General features: G+C 36.0%; 1 long non-coding RNA gene across 1 annotated transcript in view; it reads left to right on the top strand.

Annotated features, from left to right (window-relative positions):
• LOC110256257 overlaps nucleotides 606-23,775 on the top strand; it is an 81,514-nt gene continuing 58,344 nt past the window's right edge. The window contains exons 1-2 of the long non-coding RNA XR_002337605.1: nucleotides 606-755; nucleotides 1,209-1,318. This is a non-coding gene — a long non-coding RNA (uncharacterized LOC110256257). The remainder of the gene's footprint in view (nucleotides 756-1,208; nucleotides 1,319-23,775) is intronic.

Here is a 23,775-nt window from a genome sequence, read left to right as displayed (position 1 = left end):
AATATTTGAAAACCATGGCCTTTATAAACAATGAAATCCCATTTGAGGCCAGGTGTTTGTAAGAAAATAATATATTTTCCGGATTCTACCTCCTGAAAATAGTATTTGGGAAAGCAGGTATAAAGTCCCTGCTTTTTGTTCACTCCACTAAACATCAACTTTAAACTTTGTCCAGATTGAGAAGGTCACAGAAATTCTTTATGTAACTTTCACAGTACTTACTGATTATTTCACATAAATTCTTTATGCTAAACCTCAAGATGTTAAATAATCTGTCCAAGGTTAAGTGATTGCTACTTAGAAGCTAGTTCTTGCTCTTGTATTTACTTACATAATCTTTGTATAGATCACATGCTAGTAAATGTAGAAAATAGTTTTTCTTTAATATTCACCTGCAAGCAATTTGAATATATAAGTTTAAAAATTAAGATCACATTACTTCACAACCATCTCTAATTCATTCATCCATTGATCTGGTATTTATTGGTCAGCTATATTGTGTTGGGGTTGCACAGTGAAAAAGATAAAATCCCTGCTTTCCTAACATTTACATTATAGTGGGGAGAAAAAAATAAATAGATAAATGCTTTCTGTTTCAGGGAGTTTAAGTGCTATGAACAAAATAAAGCAGAGTCAACAGCGAGAGAACAAAGTGCGATGCATGTGCTGGGGAGAAGGCATAGGAAACCTGAACAGTGCAGGCACCTGAATCAGGAGAAGAATGCAGGGAAGCTTCATGGGCAGAAGGTCAACAGGTGAGAGTACTGAGATGGGAGTGAGCTTTGAGGCATAAGAAACAATCAACCCATTGCTGGGCAGGGAAGGTGATGGAATGCTAAGAGAAGAGTGGGCCCAGCCTACCATTTCAGAACTGGGGCCAGAGTGCAAATGAGGTCCCCAATTCATGTCTAATAATTTACAGGTTATAAATCAAGCTTTGCTCATAGCCTGGCCAGGCTTCCCACCTCTTGTCCTGGAGGTTAAAAGGAGTTTTTCTTGCCTCTTTGGCCCAGTTAAAGCCTGCAGGCCTAATTGTGAGCGCCGATGGGTTGGCTGGGCGGGGGAGAAGCTAGGGCAGTACCCAGGACCCGGATGGTGATTGGACTCACCTGAACCCAAGCAAGAGCTGACCTGCTCCAACCCCCACAGAGTCAAAATAGGACAGGTTTTCCTTGCCATGCCTAATTTTTCTGATGTGGGATTTCTAGGTATCTCGAAAAGCCTTCCCAAAGTACCTCACTCCAGAGGAGACACAGCACAGTGAGCTGGGGTATGCGATGTTGGGAATGACTTGGGAGACCTTCAACTTTAAATAGAGGTAGGCATGCTTTTCTTATGACCTACCTCTTCATCTGGCGTGTCCTCTCCTTTCATTGCTCTTTGACAGTTAATTGAACTTTTAAAACATGTTCTAAGAAGATGAAAAGAAAAAATATCCTTGTGTTTACATGTTTGAAATACATCACTTGCTAACATGCAAGAGGGTCCAAGGGCAGTAATGGAGTTGAGAAGTAGTCATGGCTATGCTTTGTAGCAGTTTTACATCTGCGTTGGAAATTCAGATATTTATCTTGATGCAATAGGATGGTTTGGAAGGTTGACTTGATCTAGATTGGAATGTTTTCTCATTGTGATTTGGTAAATTGCATGCTTCCTTTAGGCAGTCTTGACTCCATTCATAGTGAGTTGTTGCATCATGGTGTCTTTGGTGAATATAGGCTGTGAACTTCTCTTAGGTGGGACTTCATCTGTGGATTTTTTTTTAATTTTGAAGTAATATTAAACTTAGAAAAATGTTTCAACTATGGCACAAATAAAATTTCATTTTTCCCCAACCATTGGAGAGTAGGTTATCAACATCAAGCTCCATAAATTCCAAATACTTTATATTTCTTACAAACAAGAATTTTGTCCTATGTGATTACAAAATAAGCATCACACTCAGGAAATTAACATGTATACAGTACAGCTATTGATATTCAAAGAAAACATGAAATTGAGATTAAGGACAGGTTGCAGTTATTTATGAAGGTAAAGATCACATTGGAGTTAGCAGTTGAAATAAAGAAGACAAGACTGCTGAAGGAAAGTAATAAATTGAACTGATAGACCAGGGTATGAACCATATGTCTGTATTTGTATTGAGATCACTTATGGCAGATAATTATAATACAGCTAAAATTACGGAGAAATCAGAAGAAATGATTTAGGGGTTATGTAGATAAAAGAAAGATTGTGGAGTAGTTGGTAACATAATATGATAACATGAGATTCAGAGTTGAAGGTGTTGTTCTTAGAATGTTCTGTGTGTCTATAAAGGGGTATCATTGACAGTTACATACCTCTACTCCCAGAGGAACAGGGCTGTATGGAGAAGTAAAGCTACTGCTTAACAGGCCGACATGGAAAACAAGGCTTCAGGAGAGAGTTGGGAGTATCTTGAACAAAAGGCAAAAAGAATGAGTCTTTGATTCTTTCCTTCCTTAAATTATCTTCAATTCCTGTAATCCTAATTGTGCTTTAATATTATATTTTATCCAGTATTTCCTGTGTTTTATATCGAGAGGTTTTAGGATATCTAAATTGCCTTATTTTTAGGAGTTTTCTGAAGTGGAGAGGGAGAAAGGGGGAGAGATGGGGGAGGGAGAGGGAGATGGAGTTTCTTTATGGAGACAGTACCACCAAGAGTAGAACTAACCGCGTTCTTATAATCACTATATATTTGGGATGTAAAGTTACCCTTCATTTTTTTCTCATGTTCCTTTATCTTCAGACTGTGAATCAAGCTCAATATTTTCCATCTCAATAATATATTCAGTCAGCTCCTCTCCAGATCTCACCTGTGGCCACTGTAGTCTAACCAGCATCATTACCTGAATCCTTACTACTCTTCCTGACTCTGATTTTAACAACTTCAATTTATCATGCATATATTAATCAGCTTAATAAAAACCCAGCAAATTATGTCATTCTTAGACATAAACACTTCAACTGCTTCCCACTTAGGGTAAATTTAAACTCTACCCCTGGACAATAAATTATTACATGAAATGTCTGCCCACTTGTCCATGGTCATTTCTTGCCATTTTTCCATAGCCTCCACAGCTCAGCCATGTGGACTTCCTATTATCTTTTAATGTATTCCAAACTCTCCATAGTAGAGAAATTTTCACACATTTTATTTTCCTCTCTATTCCTTCTTCTCTTAAGTACCTATGCACATGCTGGTCCCTATCGTATTTATGGCTAATTCCTTTGCATACTTGCAGGTCTTTTTTTATATACCATGTTATGTGAAAGATCTTTGCTTACTGCTCTTTTGGATCATTATAGTCTTATTCTCTACCTCTGCATTCAGTGTGTTGTCTCTTTCTCTCTCACACGCACACACACACAACATCCAATTGTTGTGTGATTTATTTATTGTCTACTTCCCATAGAGAAGTAAGCTAGCAAAAGGTGGAATCTATGTATGTTTCAATAATTAACAAATGCCTTGTGTCACATAGTCACATACATGGTACTTAATAAATGGTTGGTGAACAATTGAATGAAATAAGTCATCTGGGTAGGAGGTGATAAGGGAGTGAAAGAGTTTTGAAAATGAGGCCGTACTAGGTGTAATGGAAGCAAAAACAAAACAAAACAAATCTATTTATGAAGGACTGTTTGATAAGACTTGGTTACCACTGTGAATGGAACAGAAATAGAAGTATATGTTTATTCATTAACTTCCTTATTAAATTTGTAAGAATATTTATTAAACTGTTCCTGACAATGTGTAAATCATGTTAATGAGTAAATTTTGAACCTCTGTCTCACAAAAGTTAAGTTCCGAACCCAAGAAATATTTAGTAGTCATCAGAAACGAATACGTTTAGATGTCTAGCCCTGGATTTATAGTTTTATTTGAAGTCTGAAGTTAGAAATGGATAAAAATCACTAAATATCAGTGTATATGGAAAAAAATCTTATAACAATATTCATTATCCGAGAGAATCTATCAGAGTATTCATCAAATGCAATGAATTATATATCATATACATACCTAGTAACAGTGTACATCAGTCATGATTATTGTTTAAAACCACAAAGGTGAGCTCTGGTTAACTTAAGAAAATCAGTGATTGCAAGGTGATTGAATGGCTAGCCTAAGTGATTAGAAATCTGGGGATCCCAGCTTAGAGATGGAGAATTGAATAAGCATAAGACCTGGCAACAAACCAGGGTCACAAGCAGGAAATCAGGCTCGCACTGCTGGCCCCTATACACTCACCTGCTGCTTCACTCTGGGCTTAGCCTCCACTTCTGGCTCCCTAGGAATATCTCTGCCTGGTTTTGTTCACTTTTGCTAAATTTGGTCTCAAGCTATTTTTTATTTTTATTTTTATTTTTTGTCAGACCTATTTGCTTCCTTTTAAGCTGTTTAGGTAAAGTACGGGAGTTCTTGACTCTCATCAAGGCAGCAAAATAATTCATGCTTACCCTGCAAATAGAGTGTATAGACAGGGGTAATATTCACATGGGAATTGTTCAGTGCATACATTATAATATTATTTCTGCATTTTTGATGACTAAATTGTAATGACTAACTTATTTGCATTGGCACTGATTCATTTTTGTGGGAGCATGGAAATTTGTAGACCATATTTACTGGGCTTGGACTCTCATCATTATTTCTAAGACTGCAGCTGTCAAGATACCAAACTCTCAGAGTAGTATTGATTTCTTCTCCCCATGGGTACCTATAGTGAAAGATCTACAAATCTTACTTTTTTTTTTTTTCAATAAATACTCAGAGTAGCTACCCTACCACATGCTTAATTTAAAAAAAATTCTCTAATTGGTAAAGGTCACTGGTTTATGATGCAGTCCTATAAAGTACTAATTGTTCTTACTATAGGAGAGCAAAGGCTCTGTAGAAATAATATCTTAAGTTGGACACATGGGTCTAGCTTTTATGACAGCCAAATGGATAGGAAAGATTATAATGGCATCTAAGCATATGCTAAAACTAACTATCAATGATCTGTGAACCAAGCCATGCTTTTGTGATGGACTGTTATGACTTCAGAGACATAATTATGGACTATAAGGTCAAACATTTACTTTTTTAAAAGAGCACGTAAGTATAAAATTATGCATTGCCCTAGAGCATTTTAGGATATTATCAAGTAAAACCATATCTCCTTCAAATGTAAAAATTAAAGGGAACAGATATGACTCAAAAGGCATTTACCATGTGGTACTTTTCCATAGCATGAGAGAAGTTACGGTTTTCACTGGATTTGCAGTTGGCAAACATTGCTTCTTAATAAAGCATAACAATTATTTGTTTCAGGTCTGCAGGAATCACATAATAGGCATAAATCAGATAAATGCTCTTTTACCCTGGAGCCCCCTTGAGGGGATATCTATCGATGGAGATCTGTGACAGTGAACACACTCCAGTAGCTCATGCATCTTACCTGCTAAATATAGTAGGCAACAGAGTCAAAGATCAATAAAAAGATTAATGGTTTTAATACCCCCATGTAACCAGTTGTGGGTAAAATTTTACTTGCTACTTTCACTGAGGGTAACACACCGCAGTCAACTTTCCACTAAAGCTAATTTGACTTTCTGCTTGTTAAATTGCTCATTGACAATCCTGTAATGAGTCTGCTCTGTGTGTGGCTGAATACTGAGCCTGCTTCCGCTTTCTAAAATCTGGGGGAAAAGGCCATAAAGCTGATGAATGACACACAAACAATTTCCTTGTGAAAAATACTAGGAAATGAGACAATTTCCAGGCAAAAATTTCCCTGCTTGAGCTGTATGGAGGATGCAAGAAGACTACCAAATGAATGTTGTATTTATGGAGCTTCCTGAGCAATTCTAATAAATACTGACAGATTATTGTCTGAAGATATATAGAGTGATTGACAAACTATTTTCTTTTTGACGAGTCAAAGACAACAACTTTAATCTATATAATTTGATTGTGATTATTGATGTTTATAGAGAAAACAACTTCATAGGTCATGTATGTATTCAAGAATAAGTGGGGCTCTGAAAGGTATCTGGAAGGTCTTTTTAAATCGTGCCCTGGTGTGTCATCATATTTGTCATAATAATGACTAGATTTGCAATTTTATATAAGAAATCAAGACTCTACATCATGATATCAAAGATCCATCAAGGAAGAAAGAGTAGAATCACAGGTATAACTAACTTTGTTAGTTTAGTCTTAGTTTTGGTGGTGAGAAGGGTAGATGTTGCTATGGAATTTTGTTTTTGAAAGTCATCTTAAAGCTTCATTTTATTACATTTTTCTGACTGTAAAATTGTTATTAACTTTCCTCTTAATTAATATTATTAGAATGTTTTCAGTACAATACTAAATTAGGTGGTGAAAATCAGATATTGATAAACTTTTGAACACAAATGCTCAGAAATGCCTGTGCCTGAGGTGTGAGTTCAGAGGGCTACTCAAGTTATAAGTAAAGACAGACCAGGGAATTATATCAGGCAAATGCATAAGTGTGATTTTTTTATTTTTTTGTCTTTTTGCCATTTCTTGGGCTGCTCCCGCGGCATATGGAGGTTCCCAGGCTAGGAGTCTAATTGGAGCTGTAGCTTCCAGCCTACGCCAGAGCCACAGCAACGCGGGATCCCAGCCGCATCTGCGACCTACATCACAGCTCACGGCAATGCCAGATCATTAACCCACTGAGCAAGGGCAGGGATCGAACCCGCAACCTCATGGTTCCTAGTCGGATTTGTTAACCACTGCGCCACACCGGGATTTTTTTTTTTAATACAGAAAAATAAAGATACTCTATAGAGCAATGCAGTTATTTCCAAACTAGACTATCTTGGTTTATTTGCTCAATGAACCTACCAACAGCATGTGACACAAGCTGGACACTTCAAAACTGTTCTTTATTTCTGATGACAGAAAACAAGGATCTGGAGTTCCTGCTGTGTCAAAGTAGGTTAAAGAATCTAACTGCAGCCGCTTGAGTCACTGCAGAGGTGCCGGTATCATCCTCAGCCCAGGTGCAGTGGGTTAAAGGATCCTGTGTTGGTGCAGCTGCAGCTGAGCTTCAATCCCTGGCCTAGGAATTTGCATATGCTATGGGTGCAGCAATTTAAAAAAAAGGAAAAAGAAAAAAGTATCTGGAATGTTGTCACTCTCAAAGCAAATGTTTACATGGAATTTGGGCTGCAAGATATTTATGAGGGTTCAATTCCCATGAAAGGAAGGAAGAAAAAGAAGGATTAGCCAGAGGAAGGTATCAAAATGGAATACAGGCACAATAAAACTCAGTCAAATTTTTGGGGAAGTTTAGAACAAATATTTTCTGTCAAAATTGCCTGGCCTTTTTACCCTGGTTTTGCTCAGTCACCAAATGTGCTCTGCCTGGGGAAGTCTGTGACCTTGGGCTAGGCCTGTAGCTGAGGCAGACCTTGGAGGACCTAATGGGTGCCTGTGGTCTCCTGGCTATGCTTCTCACAGCTGGACTGAAAGTCCTTACTTGGAGGACCTTTTAGGCAGCACATCTCTATCCATCACAGCTTGCTTCAGGAGCTGCCCAGATGCATCTCTCTCCAAGGGTTCAGGCAAGAGTTCCATCAAGATTCCAGAGGCTCTCTCATCCTGAAAGGAAACTTAAAAAAAAAATTGGGGGTGGGGTGTAAGCATTGAGACAGTACAGTTCTCACGGCTGCAGTTGGACTTGGTGCTGCAGTTGTTTTTCTTTGTGACCCTTCACTGCTGTGCATTATAGATTCCCCCTTTACCCTCAAGCTACCACTTCTGTCTGCTTTAGTGGCTTTCTCAGAGAGTCTCATCCCTGAGTGATCTGAGCCCTAGTCTCCAAACCTTCCTCAAGATTCGTTCCTCCAGCTGTTCATTCAGAGTCACATTAGGCAAAAGAGAACAAGTGCTTCTTTCTGCTTCTGTTGTGCAGGAGCAGCCCTGCCTTCTACTGAAGACCAAGGTCAATAACTCTGTAAAGATGGGGATCCTCTTTTTGTCTCCTTGTCTCTGGAAATAGGAAACAAAAAGTGCCTACATTGCATTAGTAGTTTTATTTCATTGGATTACTTACTGAGTGCCCTGAAAAACTGTATCTCTTTGGAAGACCAGGACCTATTACACCTGAGCCCTGAGTTTCATGTGGGGACATGAAATCCCACAGGGAGACACTGGGGATAATGGTAAGTGAGGAAACTACTGCTTCACAGCGTGATGCCATACCAAGTAGCCCTCTTGTTGGGAACTCAGTGTCATTTAAAGGACTTCAATGAGTATGTAGCATCCTAGAGAAGATACCCATCCTCAGAATAATGCCTCCATGCTGACTCTTCAGCTATATGATCAGCTGAACATTTCACTGTTCTATCAGACCAGCAGCTTCTGGGTGGTGGGATATGTGATACAACAGTGGCACCTGTGTTCACGTTCATGGGCTTTGTCTAGGACCTCTTTTGCTCTAAGGTGGGTCCTTGGGCTCTTTGATGTTATCTGGGATTCCCTACCATCGGAACAAGCATTTTATAATCCCCTGAGAAGTGATGTTGACAGATGCCTTCCAGGTAGTAGGGAAAGTCCTACCTGAACCACATGTCTATTCACGACATGATAATAGCAGGTCCTTCTAGGATGGAAGAGTCCTGATGTAGCCAGCTTACTACAATTTGCCCATTTGGTTTTAAGAAATGGTGTATAAACAATGGTAATCATTCATGTTATGAAAAAAGTGACACCTAAAAGAAAGGTCAAAAGTAATAGGTGTACTAGTAGTATCAATCTTGTAATTTGATCTTGTAGTATCAAGAAAAGGAAGGACTATAATTAATTTTATCCTGTATTATAAATGCATGATAGTATTTATCGAAATGACTTAAATTAGAAAAATAGAAGTGAATGGAATGAGAGGAAAATAATTAAAATAACACAAGAAAGGAGAAAAATGCAATAATAATATGGATAAAATAAAAAGTATAACATGGTAGAAGTAAACACAAATATATCAATAATCACAGTACATGTATTTCGAATAATGCCTTCAGTTAAAAGATAACAATGTTTAGACTACATGAGAACACTCATACATACATATACAAACAATGAAACTATATACTGTTTACCGAAAAATGTATATAAAACAAGGGGCACAGAAACATTCAAAGGGGAAGAATAGCAAACAATATCTTATGAAAAGAAATCCTAAAATAATGCTTATATAGCTACTGTTATATAAATACACTATGTAGTTTAAGGAAAAAAATGAACAAAATAATAAAATATTTACTTCCTGAGAAATATGTACACTATTAAACATGTATGTATCAATTAAATAGTTACAGAATATGCAAATTACATATTGGCAGAACTAAATAGAGAAATAGACATTCATAGTGGGAGAAAACAGCAAAACAACATAAAGTAGAATTAGATTATATTCAATAAATAGTCCTGGTGAACATATAAATAAAACTATTAAGGAATACATATTATGAACAAATGTGGAAGTTAAAAAACACAAGGCCAATATCTTAAATAAGTTTTCAGTGTGAAATAAATTTTAAAATGATTAAATAATCCAAATATTTAGAAATTTAAAAAGCATACTAAATCAACCACTTAGAAAATAAGAATGAAGTTAAAAAGTTCTCCTAGATGAATAATAATGAAATTATCACATATAATTGTATGCTAATGTTAGTAAAACTTAGATGAGAAAAAGTCTGACAATTAGTAAGCTAAGCATTGAATTAAATAGGTGCAAAAGTAGTCATAGAATAACCTTCAGTACTATGAAACATAAGCATGAATAAATGTGAGAGTTAAGGAGACACAAAAGTAATATAAAGCAAAGAAAAATTACAAAGCTGAAAGTTGGTTCTAAAATTAGTACAGTTGAAAACCTTGAGGAGTTCCCGTCGTGGCGCAGTGGTTAACGAATCCGACTAGGAACCATGAGGTTGCGGGTTCAGTCCCTGCCCTTGCTCAGTGGGTTAACTATCCCGCGTTGCCGTGAGCTGTGGTGAAGGTTGCAGACGCGGCTCGGATCCCGCGTTGCTGTGGCTCTGGTGTAGGCCGGTGGCTACGGCTCCGATTGGACCCCTAGCCTGGGAACCTCCATATGCCGCGGGAGCGGCCCAAGAAATAGCAACAACAACAACAAAGACAAAAAAAAAAAAAAAAAAAAAAAAAAAAAAAGAAAACCTTGAGAACATCTTATAAAAATAAGGGTGTTTCTTTGCAGTGCAGTAGGTTAAGGACCCAGTGTTTTCTCTGTGAGGATGCAGGTTAGATCCCTGGCCTCACTCAGTGGGTTAAGGGTCTGGTGTTGACCCAAGCTGCAGTGCAGGTGTCAGATGCGGCTCAGATCAGGTGTTACAGTGGTTGTGGTGCAGGCCTCAGATGAAGCTCTGTTTCAACCCCTAGCCTGGGAATTTCCATAGGCCACAGGTCCAACTATTTAAAAAAATAAGTATGACATTTAATAAAATAAATGTCAGAAATAAACAATACTAGAAGAGTTGAAATAAATATGTGTGTATGGATATCCATTCATCAGATTATGCAGTTAGTAGTTTATTACTAAAAGCTATATTTTGATTTTGAAACTTAGGTGACAGAATTATCCCTTAAAATTCAACCTTTATTTGAAAAGAAATAGAAATTCTCTATAAAAATATAACCGTTAAAACTATTGAATTGAAGGTAAAGTATATTTTTACTCCAAAATACTTCTAAACAATACCATGCCCCAGAGTTCCCGTCGTGGCTCAGTGGTTTTCAAATCCGACTAGGAACCATGAGGTTGAGGGTTAGGTCCCTGGCCTTGCTCAGTGGGTTAAGCATCTGGCGTTGCGGTGAGCTGTAGTATAGGTTGCAGACGCGGCTCAGATCCAGCGTTGCTGTGGCTCTGGTGTAGGCCGGGAGCTACAGCTCTGATTAGACCCCTAGCCTGGGAGACTCCATATGCTACAAGAGTGTTCCCAGAAAAGGCAAAAAAAAAGACCAAAAAAAAAAAAAAATAATATATATATATATATATATATCATGCCCAGATAATTTTATGGATGTCTTCTACCAAAAGTCGGTAGATATAATTTCAAACTTATTTTTTAAATAATGAAAAAGAGGAGCTCTTCCAAATTTTATGTGGTGAATATAATCTTAATATCCAAATTGACAAAGATAATGGGAGGCAAGAAAATTACAGCCTATTCGTATTGAATACAGATGTAAACACATTTTTAATAATCCAAAGCAAAATACAGTATGCATTAAAATATAGCATGACTAAATTGAGTTTATCTCTGCTGCCGTCATATTTGTTTAAATTTAAGAAAACCTATATTAATTAGCCACATTAATACATAAAATGAGTAAAAATGAATGGTCATTTATGTATATAGTAAAATCATTAAATAAAATTCATCATCCATCCTTAAAAAAACAAATTCACAGCTAAATCAGAATAGAAGGAAACTACTATTCTAATTGGTAAATGCCACAGTGTAGAACAAGCATCATATTTAATAGTGAAGGTTAAAAGACTTAGTTTCAGATTAGCCAAATAATACCTGCTGTCTCTCTAAGAGAGAAATTTCTGAGAGAGAATTAGAACTGGGACTCACATTAGTTAATTCCATGACTAGGTTTATATCAAAAACATAAAATGTAAATTTATTTTCAGAATTAATAAAAAAAGCTTAGGGAAGTTCTATATAAAAGCCTCATATATACAAGTCAATTGTATTCATTTTTACATATTCTCAGGTAAATATGAAAAATGTAAAATTTTAAGATGCCATTTAAAATAATAATTACCCATAAGATATTTAAGACTAAAACCAACAAAATCTATGTTAAAATAGAAGTTCCATTAAATATTCACTGAAAGACATAAATTCTGTGGTAACCTGACTCTGAAAAGCACCTGTGATCACCTCCTCTGATAAACATATATGTTGTAATTCCTTCTCTCATTTACCAGGGAAAGTCTTATGTGATCAATGCATATGGTAGACATGCTAGTATGCTTCATCTAAGTTTATATTATAAAAGACCTTGGCTTCTGTCTTGGGTGATCTTTGCTTTCTCTCTTGGATCTCTTATTTTGAAGGAAGCAACTTGAGACATGTGTGAGTGACCCTGTGGATACATGAGGAAATAAGATGTCTAGCCAACAGTCAGCTAAGGACTGAGGCCTACTGTAGTGATCCTGGAAGCAAATTTTCTAGCTGCAGTCAAGCTTTGAGATAGCTTCTGATAGCTTAATTGCAACATAGTAAGAGGCTCTGAGTTGTAACCACCTGCTAAGCCCCTCTTGATTCCTGATCTAAAACTGGGAAATAATAAATATTTTTTACTTAAGGTGCTAAATTTTGGAAGTTCCTGTCATGGCTCAGTGGTAACAAACCCAACTAGTATCTGTGGAGGCTGACAAATCCAAATCTGCAGAATGGTCTAGCAGGCTGGAGACCCAGGGAAAAACTCATGTTGCAATTCAAGTTTGATGTCTCCCTACTGCAAAATTCTGTCTTGCTCAGGGGAGGTCAGTCAGTCTTTTTGTTCTCTTCATATTTTCAACTGATTGGTTAAGTCTCACTTGTCTTATGGAGGATAATCTGTTTACTCAAAAACTACTTATTTGAATGTTACTCTCATCCAAAACCATCCATAGAAATATCTAGAATAATGTTTGACTACATACCTAGGTACCATGCCTCAGCCAAGATGGCACAGAAAATCCACTGTCACAGTCAAATCAGATTTTTTACCTGACATGGTGAAGTACAGATTCTTCCTTTTCATGAGAAGAATTGAAAGTCACATTGCAAAAGAGTATGCAATATAAGGAGAGGAAAATGTGTGGCCATTTGGCAGGTAATATATCACAGAGTGATAAATGATTCAGTATTATGATTATGTCTGTGAGGTAGAAACGGTGCCTCTGTGTACTGCGGATGTTTTATATATCTGGGTAGTCAATATGTGACTGCTTGTTGTATATTATACCTTAAATGTTCATGACTATTATTCATATATACATATTCATATACATGCATTTTTTTTTTTTGTCTTTTTGCCATTTCTTGGGCTGCTCCCACGGCATATGGAGGTTCCCAGGCTAGGAGTCTAATTGGAGCTGTAGCTTCCAGCCTACGCCAGAGCTACAGCAACGCGGGATCTGAGCCACGTCTGCGACCTACATCACAGCTCACGGCAATGCTGGATCGTTAACCCACTGAGCAAGGGCAAGGATAGAACCCGCAACCTCATGGTTCCTAGTCGGATTCGTTAACCACTGTGCCACGACGGGAACTCCTACATGCATATTTTGATGTGACTTATAATAAATGTACATCTGGCACAGAGCTTCTAAAACCACTGGTATTTCATAAATTTCCTAAATTATGAGAGATAAAGACATCTTTCATTAAGGAGGCAACTTTCGGGAAGTGCCTAGGTAACCTAAGGTTGGGGGTGCATTGCCAGGGGAATCAAACACATACTAAAGAGGTTAGAACTTTCAGTCTTCCCTTCCTCACCTTCAGAAAGGGGAGGAGGCCTGGAGGTTAAATCAATTGCCAGTGGTCAGTGATTTAGTCAGTTATGCTTATATAATGAAGCATCCATAAAAACATAAAAATAGGGTTTGGAGAACTTCTGGGTTGGTGAACATATGGAGGTTTGGGGAGACTGGTGCCCTGGGAGAGGGCTTGGCAGCTCTGTGCTCTTCCTCCCAACCTTGCCCTATGCACCTCTTCATCCGTCTGTTCTGATTTACATTCTCTTTTATAATAAACTAGTAATCTATGAAGTAAAATGTTTTTCCGTGTTCTGGGAGTGCTCTAGCAAAACCAGATCCAAGAAGGGGGGTTCTGGGACCTCCAATCTATAGCTGGTTTGTCAGAAGAACAGATGACAGCCTGGACTTGCAGTTGACATCAGAAGTGAAGAGGAGGGTGGTATTACAGCACTGGATCCTTGACCTGTGGGATCTGATGCTATTAAAACCTAAATTGCATGTAGGTAGATTGGATGACATTGCTATGAGAAAACTTAATACGTAAAGCATTGGGTTCTGTGTGCTCTTTCTTTTGAGGTAATTTATATGAGCCAAACTGCGATTGAATTATCAGAGGCCGTGCTTATTTTGTGCTTATTTTAATAACCAGAGATTACATGTCAACATGAATGAGTCTAAACTGGTAGTGACATGCTCTATTTCAACCACTGACTTCCACAAAGACCTAAGCAAATCACTCAACTTTCAGGGCCATGATTCCCTCATTTCTAAAATCAAATTTCCGATCTGATCTTTCAGAGAGTCTATGGATTATGATTTTTCATTCATATGAAGAGATTGGCTTTTCTACTTTGTGATAGGCTGTCATATTACTTCCAATCAGGAAGAGATTTTTGCTGTAAATAGCAAGATGTTTTACTTCTAATTTTCTAGCATTTAAAACTCAGATTGTCCTTAGGGAACTCTATGTAGTTGTAGATAAGTTATCACTCTTTGGAATTTGTCACTGATTTACTTTTTACGCATACTCTATCTCTTATAGAGCAGTGAGAATTTTTCAAATTCCGTGATTCTTTTAAATCAGGTTATTTAAAAGTGGATGTACATGTAGCCAAGATGTGTACATATTGTTTTGTTTTTCATATCATAGTTGTAGTTTCATGTTACAAATTTTTGTTGGGTAGATGAAAATTGCATACCCATTCTTCTGTTTATTTACTGAGCAACCAGTCAAAACTCTTGATTTGTACTACAGTGTTGTGTTTAAACTCTATGTATTCTATCCTAGCTAGAGATGATTCTTTTTTTTCTGGGAAGGATATGCATCTTGGAAAAAAAAAAAAAAACTTTTAAAATGTACTTTTTTTTTTTTTTTAATGGGAAGGCAAAGTCAATATTAAGATGCTATTGTCTAAGAGCTATTTGAAACATGTTTTGGGATAGACAAGAATATAAACAATTAAAAGTGAGACTCAACTGGAGTTCCGAGCACATAGCCTTCCAAAATGTCTGGAATGAGAGGTAGTATTACACAGTAGGTAAGAACCTGGACACCATAGCCATAATGCCATTATAGGGCTGAAAACAGTGCCTTACATATAATAAACAACCAAGCATGTATTTGCTAAATTGATGCCCAAATGGACTCATAAACTCTTATATGTAAAGCAAAAATAGTGAAAGGCAAGTACATGCTTATCAGACTATATGAAATGTTTGGTTTGATATATTTTGTTTTAGTAGATACAATCAATATGCTCTAAGAAAGAGCTATAGAGTAAACAGAAATATACCTGTACGGGAATAAAGCTCTGTAGCCACCCTAGTTATAATACCTTGTAGAGTCTGAAGGGAGGCTCCCCTTACCTGATAGTGACTGACTTGTACTCAAAGGGAAAATTTTTATGTTAATTTTCAGTATTTTATACTACCTAGAAAAAATATAGCTTAATAGATTGTCACTAGGTCTGTGATCAAAATGCTTTATTTAACAAAGATTAACATCTGTTCGAGGCATGTTTCCAGAATTATGTCAGGGGTCAGTGACCAAGGCTAAACAGGGAAAGATAGTATGTGACCTCTGCACTCTGCCACTTGCATGACTTTAAAGAATGTAGTCATCAAGGAACAAAGTTTTCATATTGAAAATGTGCTAAGTGCTATGCAGCATTCCAGCATTCTTGAAGAAGATAATGCCTGCTAATTTGTGTTTAAAGTAATGCTTCATGGGGAGAAAAAGGCTAGATAGCACTTCGTAGGGTACAATCTTTAGCCCTATACATATTGTTTATTTTAGGTCACATAGTATCTGGAATATATAACCCTAGAAATTTGTGGGGTACTCTGAGTATTACCCCAGTCATCTAATTACTGATGATTGTGTTCTTTTAATGATACTAATAAAATAAAAAAATAATAATTTTCATGAATGATAAATTGCCTCAGTGAGTGGGAGTTAAGGTGAAGGCAGTGGGTATCAAGATTGTATCTGTATTGAGGCATAAGCCGAGAATGTCAATATGTCTGTGTTCTGAGAAATCTGTGCTAGAAGGTTAATGAAAATAACACAAAATAAAGTATATAGTAAATTAACCCACTGCTTATCCAAAGGCACTTTTGATAGAAAGACTAGAACTGTCCTATTGTAATAATAGTTCTGTTCAAAGAAAGAGAAATACATTTATAAGATGCTTTGTACCCAAAGGGTAATAACTGGTAAAAGAATAAGAATTTCTGTCAAGAATTGCTAATCAGTCTGGACTAGAACTTTTAAAAAAATTTCTTTAAATTATACTAATTTTTAAAATTATTTTTGCATACTTGAAATAAAGGTACATATGTTTTTTCCCTAAAAAAAATTATTTTCAAGTTTTTCTACCTCAACTGTATAGGACTTCTATGCAGATGAGATGTGGCTCACATCTACCACAATAGTATTACTTTCTAAATAAAATAAATTGGTTTATACTTATATATAAATATCTGTTAACACAACATAGAATTTTTCTTGTGCAATAAACATACATGCAGTATACCCAGGTTTTGTATTATAGATCCATGAAAAAGAGTCTGTCAGCAAAAGTGCAACACAAGCTTTGGCCCACTATTCCTTATACCTCAGCTAGTTCTTTTGCTATAAATTCAATAACCTGTGTAACTATAACCTCAAGATTTGACTAAATGTATTGCTGTGTAAGTGTACATGGGATTTGGGGGTAGAAATGTGTAAAGGATAAAGTAGAAAATAAGGGAGGCAAAGGACTATCTTTGCTTGGATTCCCTGCAGACAGAGGCTGAGACAAAGATGTGGGAGATTTATTGAGAGACGAAGTGCCCTCAGGAGAAGTGGAGTGTAGAAGCAGGACAGGGCAGAGGAATAATAATATGGCAAATATGTGTTGTTATCTAGAAACTAGCTTCTGTTTCATCCTATAGAAGACTCTGACATATGAATTACAACAGAGTTGGTCTCAACTTGAAGCATGCATGTTAGGGCCTGTGTCAGTCAGTCCTAAGCTTCAGGGCACCTCCCTTCTATAAGAGATTTCTTCAGATCAGAGGACAACTATAGACTTTGGCAGCCATTACTTAACAGCTGGAAGATTAGTGTACCTGCTGGATTTAGGAGTATTGGTGAGGCACCAACATTACTCACTATAGGACATTTAATATTTGAAAAACCTAACCTTTTGTTGTGTTAAAAAAAAAAGAAAAGAAAGAAAAAGACCACAGGAAAACAATTTCATAGAGCTTCTCACTCATATCTGTATGATGAATTCTAAAACCATCCCTTTTCAAGTCACTAAACTTTCTTGAATCTCGGTTTTCTCAGTTATAAACTGTTGATATTGATTAGGTATATTTATAAAATATCCTAGAAAGTCCTTGGAACATCCTAGGTCCTCAGTAAGTGGTAATTACCTTGTGACACTAGTCACTTGTATTAACCTTGTTTATTCCTTAAAATTAACTTATATTTGTAGAGTGCTTCAGAGTTTAAGTTCTTCTATATGCATTATCATAATTGAACTTTATAAAGATCTTTTGAGGTCAGTATGTCATGCATTATTTATTAGCTTTTAGAGATCAGAAAAGGCAGATTCAGGGAAGAAATATGGAACATAAACTGTATTAGTTAGCTACTGCTGGATAACAAACTAACTGCTATTAGGCATAGCAGCTTAAAACACCTCACATTTATTATCTCACAATTTTTGTGACTGAAGAATCAGAGCCTAGCTTTCCTGGGATCTCTAATTCTGGGTATATCACAGGGCTGAAATCAAGATGTTGACCCAGCTCTCTTACAAGGCCGCAATCACAGTATTGGTAGTGGCTGTGGTCATCCTGAGGTTCAAATGAGGCATGCTTTACTTCCAAGAGCCCTCAGTGGCTGTTGGCAGGATTATGTTCCTCATAGTCTGTTGGACTGACGGCCTCATTCCTTATTGTATGGGTCTCTTCAACATTACATCTTTTCTCATCAAAGTGAGCAAGTGAGGACACAGAGAGTGCCATCAGAAAGTACTGGCAAGAGAGAAATCATGGTCTTTTCTAACCTAACCAATGAAATGACATCTGTCATTTTTACTGTATTCTGTTTTTAAAAAGCAAGTCACTGGGTCCACCCAATGGGAGCAGATTATACAAGGGTATAAATACCAGGAGATTGGGATCATTATGAGCCATGTAATAGCTGTCTACCACAGAAGCTAAAGGATTTTGTGTGTGCGTGTTTGTGTATAATATGTCGGAATTTGGGCTAACATACAGTGTAATCCACACACAACATTGATAGAAAATTTTCTCTCTATACCTTTGGTAAAAGGACAGTTTCGATTAAACAGTTTTATAGAGTCACTTTGTTACTAGGTAATAAATCTGTACCCAGATTGTAATGATGCAAATAGACTTTGAATGATTTGATTTCTGTTAGATGTCAAGAATGGCATCTAATCCTTTCTTGTGACTTGTAGAGCGGCTTGTTTTATAAAGTTTGAGTTCAGCAAATAGTTGTTGAATGAAGAAGGTGAACAAAATGCTGACCAGAGGGATATTATCCTTTATTTTCTTCAAGAATCTTGTTGAAACTCCAAAATAAACTTTTCCAGCCATGTTCAAAAAGTGGATAAAATGAACACAATTTTGTCTGATGATGAATAGTATCGTCAGTGTCTCTTCTAACTCTTCAGCATGTGATGGAGATTTTTTTCCCTCCCAAAGGCAAACAATTGAATTCTCCCCAATGTGTCAATGCTTATGATTGCTTCATTATGCAGGTTTATGCTATTCATAGTTTATCAGATTTTAAATTACCATATAAATTTCCAGAGTTAGACAATATGGGAGACATCAGTTTAAAAAAGCATCTAATCTTCTTTTCAAAGTTAGATAAGAAACAATCAACACTTTAGAATGAAAGCAATACCCCTAAGCTGGAAAGTGAGAGCCTAACAATATTATCTAGACTAATCACCATTAGCTATCACAATCATAATACTTGCAAAATAGAAACACTGGTTTAATTAATTGTAACACCTGCAGGGTGAGAAGATCCAGAATCTGCTGCTTTGTGGGGAAGTGGAGGCTGACAGAACACATCCCAAATTTCATTGAACAAGTCTATAAATTAACATAAAATACATGATAAAGGGAATGCAAATTCCATTCTAGTTGTGAATTCTATTCTTATGTTAACAAAATATTTTTTTCTTTTATTCTCACCTACCATTTTTGATATAACTTTTCCATAATTTCAAATTTAGTCTTTTCATCAGTGTATTCACGTCACCACAGGTGCCTAGGTAGGATGATTCATTAACATCTAAAAAAGCACCTGGGCAAAATAAATTAAATTACAAAGTAATTTTTTTTATTCCATTTAGAATTTTATGGTTGGCTAAATTTCAGATTCTGTTCCTAAGCTTGATTATATTTAATTGCACACATGGCTTTCTACACTAATAGATGGGCGACTACTTGAAAGTAGGGGATGAATCACGTTCATTTGTTTTTCTCACAGCATATGACATAAAGTCTTGTATCTAAGTCAGGATTCAATATAGTGAACAAAACATAGCTTGACATAAATAAAAAGTTGGTATTGTTAATGCCAACCAAAAGCTGATACTTATAAAAAGATTAAATCTTGAGCCGAGCCTTTGTAGTTGCTGACCTTCAGTTTCACTTAATGGAGTTCAGGGTGGAGATCAGGAGTGAGGTACTCTATGCTCTGATAAAAACTGGCAGAACAGGTCTTCAGGTAGATATTTTCAGGAGAAGGATTAATGAGCCCAGTTCTTGCATCTCTTCATATTTAGGAAAGCACTAAAATCCTTAATGGTGACCAGGTAGGGACCTTCAGGAGACTAGCAGCAAGCTTCTGCCAAAAACATGTGCTTGACTACACATAGCCACCTTCACCGAAAATCATATATATGTTGACTTTCCCTCCTACCTCTTTGGAGCAGTTTCTCTTCAGAGCTATCTGAAATGCTGTCTTGAGGGCAGTAGTCCTCATTTTGACCCAAATAAAACTTAAAACTTAACATACAAAGCTCAGGTAGTGCTTTTTTTTTTTTTTTTTTTTTTTTTTTTTTGTCGATATTATTCTCAAAGAAAACTTTCAACATCCCAATAACAGAGTAAATGAATCCAGTTAATAAAAAGGGCATAACAAAAAGACTGAAAATTCAGATAATGCTAGAAAGCATAGTCAGAGGAAAACAACAGAATAAAGCTATGCTTAAATAAAAAGCCTAATTCACACACACACACACAAAAATGTTTTTGCTTAAAGACATAGGATCAGAATTCAGCTAATATTTCTATAAGAGTTTCTCTGTAGCTTGCAGAAACATTAATTATTCAGCTACAGTAGCTAATGAACATTTAAAAATATTCACCATCACTAATAATTAGAGAAATGAAAATTAAGATAATAAAACTCAATTTCTGCCTATAAAATTAACATTTTAAACTGCAACCATGCAGTGCTTAAGGATGAACACACACACACAAACACACCACACATACACACATGTATTTTTTCAGCTAAAAATAGTACAAGAATGAATAAGAAAATTATTTCAGCAGCAATAAACAGAAAAAAAACTTCAAAAATGCTATAAACAATAGCATATTAAATAGAACCACATTAAATGGAAGATATTCAAGGTAATGAAAGTACTGAGAGAAATTAAAGAAGACAAATAAATGGAGAAATATATGATATATTGAGAAAGACAAAAGAAATGGAGAAAACTTGGTAAAGTTATTATCCTCAAATTGATTAATAGAGGAGGATCCCAGGAATAGGGGTCGAATCTGAGCTGTAGCCACTAGCCTACGCCAGAGTCACAGCAACGCAGCATCTGAGCCGCATCTGCGACCTACACCACAGCTCATGGCAACGCCGGATCCTTAATCCACTGAGCAAGATCAGGAATCGAACCCGCAACCTCGTGGTTCCTAGTCGGATGTGTTAACCACTGAGCCACAACAGGAACTTCAAGGGTTTTAGCTATTTAAATTGCATGGTTATTGGGAGAAAAAATCAAAACATCAGGTATCATTCCTAGGTGATAACATGTAAATTTTCATTTTCCTATACCTTTATGAATTTATCAAATGACATATATAACTTTATAATGAGAACGAATTTTAATATTAGAAAATTGAAATAAAAGGTGAGAGAAACTATACAGTAAATAATTACATTAAACAATTATTCATCTCAAATTTACTTAAATTTAGAGATAATGATTCTTATTTTTTTCTCTAAAATCTGTAAGAAATTGGAAGCAAATACTCCGATATTTTAGAGGTAAATGTTAAATCTACATGTCAGTAAGTATGATTTTAACGAGGGATGCATGCCAAGTACAATAGAAAGCAAACACTGAATTGCAGGCGATATTCCACTTTGAATATCATTCTCAATGAAAAAAAAAAAAAACAAAAAAAACCACTGGCAAAATTAACTTTATATTCTCCTTCAAGAGAATAAGAGTCTTTGTTAATACAGCATAGTTATTGCAATTTTACAGAAAGGTCCTTTAGAAAACATTTACTTTAACTTACTTAATGATGTTTATTTTGCTGGAATTTTTATAATGGTATGCTTTATTAAACAGGTCACCTAAAAGGAGAATATTAAAGAATTTATTAAACATAACATTAGTTTCTCTAATGTCTATAATTGAAGGAGTTCTAGGTATTATATACATTTAAATCTATCATTTTTATTCACATATCTAAATTCTGTAACCTTGGAAATAAGTAGAAAGCCTGGGGACATTGGAAAGTAAATAAGAATACTTGAAGAAAAAAGAAAGAAAAAAAAAGAAACATACTTTTTTTGCACTTGTAGTTTTTTATGTGAGTCCAATTTTTCTTTAAGGAAACACTCCTCTCACTCCATCAACTTTGCTGATGTGGGTTATCCCCAAGCTCTACAACCAGGCATTGGGATATAACCCAAGTTTGCAAAATTAGATTATTCTACCATCTTCCTCTGATCAAATAACTGGTCCAGGTACAAAGATGAAAGAGTTGGACAAAGAGAGCTAATTTCAGTTGTGTTTGTTTTGCATGACTTTATATGGTCCAAGGGGAGAAAAGATATTTCCTCTTCAAACTAAGCCTAGAGCTTCTGATATTGGCTGTGCACTATGGGAGGAATCTCTTTAAGAATGGACCACACAGGGTGCAGGATAAATGAAAGAGAGAATCCTGATGACATAAACAGAAACCTGTATCCAGACATTTCTGAATTCTCTGTGGCATGTACCACTATACTGACATTAAACTAGTTGAAACAAGTGTTGCCACTTGAAACAAAAAAGAGTCCCACATTCAGAACTGTAACTTATAATTGCCATATTTCTCAGCGAAGTATCACTAGGTAACAAAAAGAAAAAGATCTAGGATTTCACAGTCTACACTAGAGCTTCTTCTAAGTAATGAAACCAACAGATAAAATAGGTAGGTAAATTTAGATTCGAAGAAATTCCTTGTTTATGCAAGATATAGAAATTAATGGGTAAATTGTCTGGGACACCAAAGTTCGTGAGCAGGTAGTCCCATCATAATGCCTTCTATTTACAACCCAAGTCTCAAACATCTATCTGCTGTCTAACACCAAGGACCCTCTCAGAGGTCCCCTTAAAATGGAGTTAGCTAAAACACAGACTATCCTAACTCTTACTACTATTTACTTCATTTGCATATGGCTTTTTGTATTATAATCTTGGTCATTCTAGGCAAGGTCTTCATAACCAAGACAATCAGAAGTGTTGTATTCTTGGCTCCTCACACTTGTGGGTGACATTCTTCCTTCTTATCCTGCTGCTAGTTGGTTATAAAAGCACCTCCTCCTTAATATGCTAATCAGGACAGCTCAGTATAGCAGAGGAGGACTCATGACAACATATTTCTCTTAGCCCTAGGTCTTATATGTAGCATAGCATTCAAGTGTGGATGATGGGGCCAAATGGTGAAGTTAGAATATCGGCCCCACTAATCAATTACTATCCCACTAATTACTGTGATTTTAGGGAAAGTTACTAAATTATCTTGTGCTTCACTTTTCTAATTCCTAAGAAGAGCATAGGAAGACCTAAATCATACTCATTTTTTAATGAACTTTATATTTTTTGAGGGACAGTTTTAGATTTATGGAAAACTAAGACCATAGTGGAGAGTTTCTGTATACCTGCATTGTTTACTCTATTACTAATACCTTACAGTATATTTGTTACAACAAATAACCCAATATTGTTATGTTGTCATTAACTAAAGTCCAGTAATTTATTTATATTTCCTTGGTATTTACCTACTATCCATTTTGACCACATTACATTTGAGTTGTCATGTGTCTTTAGACTCCTCTTGACAGTATCAGTTTTCTTCCTTATTTTGATGGAGAAAATACTCCATTACTTTTCTAGGTATGCATGGAATGCAAATTTTATAGACATAACATTTATGAAATTGCCTTTATTTTGCCGCCCTATTTTGTTAACAGGTAGGGTATAGAGTCTGAATATAAAAGTTATTTATTTTTTCATAATTTTGAAGACATTTTCCCCATGTGATTATTTGGATTGCACTGAATCTATAGATCAGTTTTGGGGAAATAGCCATGTTAACAACATTGAATCTTCTAATTCAGGACCATGGTGTATCTCTCATTTATTTATATCCTCTTAGAGCAAGATTTGGAAGTTTTCAA

The sequence above is a fragment of the Sus scrofa genome, chromosome 13 (assembly GCF_000003025.6).
Source record: "Sus scrofa isolate TJ Tabasco breed Duroc chromosome 13, Sscrofa11.1, whole genome shotgun sequence".
Classification (NCBI taxonomy): domain Eukaryota; kingdom Metazoa; phylum Chordata; class Mammalia; order Artiodactyla; family Suidae; genus Sus; species Sus scrofa.
The sequence above is the reverse complement of the archived record's forward strand: the minus strand, read 5'-3'. Positions and strand labels throughout refer to the sequence as shown.